The 7937-nt window shown below is 54.1% G+C and overlaps 1 long non-coding RNA gene across 1 annotated transcript; it reads left to right on the top strand.

The window, feature by feature from the left end:
* Positions 1 to 2737: 2737 nt before the first annotated feature.
* LOC116465008 (uncharacterized) lies at positions 2738 to 7907 on the top strand. The gene is made up of 3 exons (XR_004247076.3): positions 2738 to 2982; positions 3868 to 3959; positions 4743 to 7907. It is a non-coding gene; the product is annotated as an uncharacterized LOC116465008 (long non-coding RNA).
* The last annotated feature ends 30 nt before the right edge of the window (positions 7908 to 7937 follow it).

The raw sequence follows: 7937 nt of genomic DNA, 5'->3' as shown, positions 1-7937 counted from the left end.
TATAAGGTGTAAGGAAGGGGTCCAGTTTCTGTTTTCTGCATATGGCTAGCCAGTTTTTTCAGCACCATTTGTTAAATAGGAAATCTTTCCCCATTGCTTGTTTTTGTCAGGTTTGTCGAAGATCAGAAGGTTGTAGATTTGTGGTGTTATTTCTGAGGTCTCTGTTCTGTTCCATTAGTCTATATATCTGTTCTGGTACCAGTACCGTGGTGTTTTGGTTACTGTAGCCTTGAAGTAGTTTGAAGTCTGGTAGCATGATGCCTCTAGCTTTGTTGTTTTTGCTTAGGATTGTCTTGGGTGGACAGGCAAACAGGCTCGAATAGTTGGGGTCACATGCCCAGAGTATCACAGCTAACTAAGAAGTGAGCTGAGACTTGAATGCGCATGCTCTTTCCCTTACCAGGATCTGTTGTGTCATGCATCTTAGCAGCTATTTAAGGGTAGGAAGTAGAACATTTGGACATCTTTTTAACAACTTATTAGGCATTTTCATAATGCAGGAAAGACCCTCATCCCATCCCTGAGCGCGTCCCTCACCAGCTGCACCTCACTGCTGACCACATCGTGGGGTGGCCATTAGGAATCAGGCGGGCAGCGGGGGCTGGGAATACATAAGCAAGAATGATGTTGCCTAAATTTGCTCATCTTAGAAATGCTCCACAGCCATTCTGTGTGAAGTCCTGACTTGGGTTGCTAGTTCAGACCCTGGAGGTAGCAGTGAGAAAATGTTTGGGCCGCATCAGAACACCTCTTCTCAGCTGGAGGAGAGATAGAAATTTCTTGATCATATCTAACCGTTTATATTTAACAGTGATAGCTGGAGGGCACGGAGGGACAAGGATGACACAATCTTAGAAGTTTAATTTGGTTATAAGGTTTTTTTGTTCTTGTTTTGTTTTGCTTTGTTTTTGGATACAAGGTCTTGCTCTGGTGCCCAGGCTGGAGGGCAGTGGCGCAATGATAACTCATGATTTGGTTGTAACAGTTCTTTAAAATATATTTTTGGCTGAGTTTGGTAGCTCACACCTGTAATGTAAACAATTTGAGAGGCCAAGGTGGGATGATCGCTGGATCCTATGAGTTCAAAACCAGTTTGGGCAACATAAGTAGGCTCAGCCTCTACAAAAAAATTTTAAAATTGACTGGGTGTAGCATTGCATGCCTGTAGTCCCAGCCATTTGAGAGGCTGATGTGAAAGGATCACTCGAGCCTAAGAATTTGAGGCTGCACTGACCCATGATTCAGCCACTGCACTGACAGACTGAGATGCATGTGTGTGTGTGTGTGTGTGTGTGTGTGTGTGTGTGTGTGTGTGTGTGTATAAACAATGTGGATGTGAAAAAAATTCCAGCACGGGAGAAAAGTGAAAGCCCATGGTGGGGGATGTGGAGAAAGGTGAGTGCAGCTCCAGCAACTCAGTGAAACTTGGTTTTCCATCTTGAAGAATTGCCCATCCACACTGAAACCATAGCCTAGCACATGCCAGTTATCGCACTACACCTGCTGGGATATCACTATGTACCCTTTTTTAAAAAATAAAATCTTTCACCTAAGAGAAGCAGAAGAGAAAAGGAGGGCTTCACATCTAAAGCCTTCATTTTCTTTATGAAACAACAGCCACTTGTCATTTGAGTTGTCCAAAGGCGACTGACAGCACTAATACACTTAATAAATCAACCAGGAAAAACGGGCCTCTCGGGTGAGGAGGAGGCACAATAGCAACTAAACCCAATCCATTCTCAGCTTTACATGGTGCCCGTATCTCAAGAAGTGGTGTCAGCCATGTGAACCCCTTTCACTGGACAAGGCCAGAAGAAAGAATATTTAGTACAACACAACCGTGAGGCTGCAAATCAAACTGCTAGTGGGGGCATGCACAAGGCTTCAGTGGCCGAGACACTGGCGGCTACACTTCGGTGTCACTTAAAACTTCGAGGTGAAGGATATTTTTTTTTTCCAATTGGCTCAGGGAAACTAATAAACGTTAGAATTGAAATTTGTTTTTCTTTTCAAAATTTCTAGGACATAGAGGACTCTGTAAACACTCCAAAAGACATTCAGATACACATGCAGCTGAGGACTTGCCTGCTCTGCAGAGGGATGGCTGAGCAGCAGCCACCAGCTGTAATAGCTTTAAACTTCTCCTTTCACAGGGACAGGCCACTCCCCCACACACCAGTTACTTCATAGGCTCTGGGCCTCAGGTGAACCTGGGGGACTGGCTTCCTCCCATCTCAGTAGCTCTCCAACAGAGTCCACCTCACTCTAAAACCTACCCTAGGATGGTGAGTTGTAGACTCTCCTCCATTCTCCCAGCGCAGTGTGACTTCCAGAGAGTGCTCCCCCATCCTCTTACCTCAACTGATGTGAAAAGGGCCGGTGCCTGGCCAGTTAGATGTTCAGTGACCTCACAGGTCCAGCATGCCCAGGGCCTGGCCCTACAGCCTGACACCTCTCCCCGACCTGGCCTTCATGCCAGCCTTTTCTCTTCTGTCACCAATGTCAGATGATGTTCACCTGTGCCACACTGTCATGAGCCTGGTAAGTGATGGGTGGGGTAAACCCCAGCTGAATGCCTGTGACTCTACCCTCTTACCTTTCACTCAAGTGACATTATAAGCATAATTTTACATTTGATTTAATTTATGCATAATCTTTTTCTGACAACAGCCCTCTCAACAGTCCTCACAAAGGAGACTGGGTTACAGAACACACGGGCGAGGCTGGGGTAGCAGGTTTCACTTACTTTATTCCAATGTGAAATGAAGATGTGATGGTTTAAAACCAAGACAAAGTTGTTTATCAGCTGTGGGGTTGCTACACTTGCTAGCTCATGCTCACTTCCTTTGAAACAAGGTATCCGGAGAGACTATATTCATAAGTAGCTCTTCGCAAAACCCCAGGCAGAAACCCCAGTCAGACACAGCTCCCTCAGGCTTACAGGGCGGCAACCTTCTCCTCCATGTTGGGCTCTGCCAGCAGGTAAGGAAAGGAGCACAGAGGGGGGGACAGGAAGCCACCTGGGGCCATAGGGATCCCCAAACGCCCCAGAGCTATTCTCTGTAGAAAGGGCTGTGTGGCAAGGACCAGGTATGGAGCAGGATTCCACAGAGAGGTGACAACCACTTCTGTATCTCTAAATTTCCCCCAGGATCAATGATCCAGCCCCGCTTTCCCCCAGGCTCTTCACCCTACGCAGCCCTGGCTCCTCCAGAAGGGGCGCTCTCCCACCCTCAGGCGCCTCGGTGGCCCCCGCACCCCCCGAGCAAATGCCCGGGGGACCGGGACCCGCAGCGCGATGGCCTGCCGGGCCCTTGCGCGGTGGGACAGCCGAGGCCCGCTCAAGCTGGGCCACAGGGCCAAGGTGTGCTTGCGCCACCCACGTCCCAGGGCAGTCCGTGGTGGGGCTGGGGCCAGGGGCCCCAGGTCGCCGGGGCGGCGTGGGAACCCCAAGCCGGGGCAGCTCCACCTCCCCAGCCCGCGCCCCCGGAGGGCTCCGCGCGGCAGGAGCAGATGCAAGCCGTCCGGGCGCCCTCCCCACCGCCCCAGGAGCCCGGGCTCTCGTCTGCACTCCCCTCCGGCCTGCTGCTGGATGAGCTCCTGGCGTGCCCAGAGTTTCTGCAGCAGGCGAACCCTTTCCTAGAAACCGAGGCCCCGGGGGAGCTGAAGGACTTGGAAGAGCCCGCCTGTCTGGAACCACCCCTCAGCGAGGAAGAATACCGGGCTCTGCTGGAGGAGCTTTAGGACGCGGGCTGGGGACGGGGTCGCGGCAGGGCGGTGGCCTCTCTTTTGCGGGGAACCCCTGGCTGGGCATGGAGGGGCGTGTCTTCCCTCCCGGCTGACCCGCCTGGCATTCCTGCCTTCTAGGTCTGGGCCTGGTGAGAGACTCCGCACAACGGAGAACTGCCATTCTTTCCTGGGCGTCCCGGGGATCTCGGAGCCGGCCCAGGTACCAGCAAGTGGGCCGTCTACCGCGCACGCGCGGGTTTGCGGGCAGCCGCCTGGCCTCCTCTGGGAGCAGCCCGGGCAGAGCTCTCTTGCCTTTCCGCCACCCCACCCCCGCCTGACCACCAGCGACCCCCCGCCCCGGCAATATGCGTCCTCCCCGGGGCTGGGTGGAGACCCCAGTCCCGGGAAACACCGGGCCTGGGCAGCGTCCAGGCCTTCTCTCCCTCCCGGGGCTCGCCCCCTCTGCGCCTCCGCTCCACCGTCGCTCGCCCACCCGTGCCTCTGCGGCCTCCCAGGAGCTGCCACCATGGAGCGCCTGGCGGCTAAACGCAGACCCCAGACCCCGGGCACACCCGGGATGCTGACCCTTCCAGGCGGGAGGGAAGGCAGGCACAGATGGAGAGAGGAACGGGAGACCTAGAGGGACGGAAGGATGGGCGGAGGGACGTTGGGAGGGAGGGAGGGACTGACGGACAGAGAGAGGGAGGCCGTGAGGAACGGAGGGAATGACAGAGCGACCCAGGGACAGAGGGAGGGCGGGAGGGAGCAAGGGACAGAGGGAGGAAGGCAGAGAGAAAAAGCGGTCTCCGGCCTCCTGGAGCAACAGGACCCCCGCGCTCCGGGAAAACGGTAAGCGCCCGGCGCGGGCTGAGGGCTGGGCGGCGGCCGGCGGGGCACTCGTTCGCCCCGGTTCTGTCGCCCAAGGAATAGGTGGTTTCCTCAAAGAGAAAAGACGGGGACTCGGGTTGCCGTCGGGTTTTCACCCACGTGGTTTACCGACCACACATCCCCAGGCCGAGCCCTGCAGCGGAGCGCCAGGCCGACAGCCCGGACCACCGACCACAGAGGAGCCACACTCAGGACGACTGAAGCCTGATTTCGGATCTCGGGGTAGGAATGTGGTCAGACACCTGGCTCTGAACCAGTAATAAAGGGTGGGCAAGTGGGACCCCAGCCACTCCATCAGCATGACGGCGTGGGTCTGTTTGTGTGGCCTCATTCTCTTAATGGGTGGGCATGGGATATCTGGCAGAGACTAGGCAGGAATCAAGCCCAGTGTCTGCTAACATGCACTGAACCCTATGTAGAAGGGGATTAGGTCCTGGGGGCTGGGCCTGTGTGCTCAGGGCAGTCTCTCCAAAGGCACAGATGGGGTTTCTGAACAGGACCTGGGGAGACAGGCCGGTGCTCACAAATGCTGTTTCCCCCAACTGGCAACCAGTGAGAAAAACGCCTGAGTGGGGGTCTGATCTGCCCCAGTCTGGAGGACTGATGCTCTCTGGAAAGGTGGCTAATGTGTACTGTCTGCTATCTCCCCATCTGCCACTCCAAAACTTCAGGGCAAAAATAATCCAAGATTGTCAGGATGAGCCTGGTGAGGGTGGCACCTTTGGGGACAGGCCCTTCAGCCTGGCAGAGTCTCCTCCCCAGGCTTCTTGGGGAGCCTGGACGGCAAAAGCCTGCTTTGGGAAAACAAATGAGAGATGTGTGTGTGAGCTGGGTGCCGGGCAGCATGCACAGACAGTGCTCTTCTCCCTGGCTCTTTTAGAACTTGTCCATGGCCTGTGTGATGGTCTCTTGGTAATTCCCCCCTCCCCACCCCACAGATAAGATGAAGTCAGCATAGCCTGGGGGTGGGCAGATGTACAGGATCTACCCCAGGTCCCCTGGGCATGCCCTCCTGCCTCCAACCTGTCAGGGAAAATAGGTGAGGCCAGTTTTCGTTCTCTAAATGTTGGCAATGGTCTATTGCAGCCAAATGGGAACAGGCAGGCAGGAGAGTGTCTCATCTCGAAAGAAGTGGCTCCTGGAAGCAGCTGGGAGGTGGGAGAGGTCCCCCATACTCCCCCAACCTGTTCTAGGAGCAGGAAAAGGAGCCTCTGTGACTGCCCTCCTCAGTGGCCCTCACTGTCTGAGGGGTGTCCTTGCCCAACCCAGGTGCACACCCATCTGAGATGGCCTTGCATGGACCTGGTTGGGAAACTTCAGCTACAGCAACCACTGGAACCTGCTCACACCTAGTGTCTCCACTCACGTGTGGAGCTAGATGTTCCTCCCTCCTGTAGTGGTACAGCCAGAGTGGCAGAGGGGACAAGTCACTGCTGCAGTTCCCACCTGGGTCTGAGTGGGGGTCAGGCTTGTGTGCCCATGTGTTTCCCAATTACCTGGTTCCATGTGGGGGCTTCATGGACAGGAGTGGTGCTTTTCCAGGCCTCTTTTCCATATGCCAGCAACAGGCCCAGGTTTCCCAAGTTTCTGGAGCCCCTCTTCCAGCCTGGCAAGCATGGCATGTTGTAGGGGAAGGACATCAAGCCTACAGGCAGCAGAACCTGTCTGGGTATGTTCTCTAACCTGGAGGCCCCTGGTTGTTTACCTCTTTGGGTGAGAGTCAGCTTAGGATCTCAACATTCTTGCAGGACTTCAGAACTGTACAGACAGTGGCCCAGGAGGGAACAGGAGCTGGGACTGGCAGCTAACCATAGTGGTGGGGGTTGTAGGGCTCAGTTTGATCTTGCAGGGAATTCAGGGAGGCTTGGATTTGCTGAAGCTCTAGACAAACTTGGGCTTGGATATGGAAACAGCATAGAGCAGGGGCCCTTCTGCACACTGGACTCTGAGTAGTTGCACACTGGTGCATCCATAGGTGTTCCCCACCTGGAGCACAGCTGTGGATAGAAGCAGGGAGAGCTGTGGAGGGAAGAGGAGGAGGAGGGAGTCTCAGGGCAGCCCCAGCATCCAGGCAGGGCCTCTGCAAGTGAGATGCAGATCCAGCCTGTTGGCCACTTAGCAGCTGCTTGGCCGGCTGCAGATCACCTGACCTCTGTTCACCAGTAAATGGGGATTGCAGTAGCACTTACCTTCTGGGACTCCTGCAGCTTGAAGAGGCAGCAAACACCATGTGCTGAGAAGGTGCTGAACTCAGGCAAGCTTCTCCAAGAGCACCACCACAGATTAACATCCAACCTGTACAGGACACCATCAAATCTCTCCATCCCTCATTCCAACGGAAGAAAAGGGAGTCTCTGTCCTAGGGGAGCAAGCACAGGCCTATCTATGCAGTGGGCACACGGCCCAGGTGGGGGAAAGGCCCTTGGATACATGTTGGTTTCACCAACCATCTGTGGGTTGGGTTTGGCCTGGACCCCTGTACCCCAGGAGGCCAGCAGCCCCCTGCATGGGAGAGGACTGGGAGGTGGGGGGGAGGTCTGAGCTTTGAGGGAAGCCATTATTTGGCCTCATGGGAAGTGGTGCAGGTAGTTGTTGGTGGCTCAGTTTTGCAGGACCTGGGTGATCACCCAAGGAGTGAAAATGGCCTTTTTATGAGACATTGCCAAAATTGATGCAAGCTCATCAGTCGAAAAGGTGAGTAATGCTGACAGTTGGCTTCACCTGCCCCTTCCCCACAAGTAACTGGTGTTCAGAGGTGGATTGGGTTCCTTCCCAGCCTTTCCCCTTTGCATGTAGCTGTGCATGTACTTTTGTGTGTACACATACACATGTTCCCTGGAGGGGTTACTTTTATTTTTTTATTTGGGGGGATAACTAGTGAGGCAGCCTGACCCTTGCTTATCTTTAAAGTGTGGAGTCCTCTATGGAGTGGGATTGGGTACTTACTAGCTGGCCTCTGCCAGCTGTTTGGCTGCTCCAGTTTCTGCCCTTCACAGACATGCTGGCCAGCTGTTGTGACATTCAGTGGCCTTGTTTGCAGCTAGTGTGATGAGGCAAGTGGATCCAGGTGCATTATAAACTGAAAAAGCACACAACATGCAGAGGGAAATGATAAATGACCATGTGTGTCCTGCTCTGCTAAAGTCCACATCACATGACTGAGATGAAAAACATTTTTTCACCTAACACTTGGGCACTGAGAAACGGCATCTATGTTTTACTTTTTATTTATAACAGAAGAAATACTGCCAGGCTTTCTTTTCCATTTTCCCCAACTCCCACTTTACCCCCTCAAGTTTACCTACCTCAGAGAGAAAGCG

Source organism: Hylobates moloch, unplaced genomic scaffold (assembly GCF_009828535.3).
Source record: "Hylobates moloch isolate HMO894 unplaced genomic scaffold, HMol_V3 SCAFFOLD_2603, whole genome shotgun sequence".
Taxonomy (NCBI): domain Eukaryota; kingdom Metazoa; phylum Chordata; class Mammalia; order Primates; family Hylobatidae; genus Hylobates; species Hylobates moloch.
Note: the sequence above shows the minus strand (reverse complement) of the source record. Positions and strands in the feature narration are given on the sequence as shown.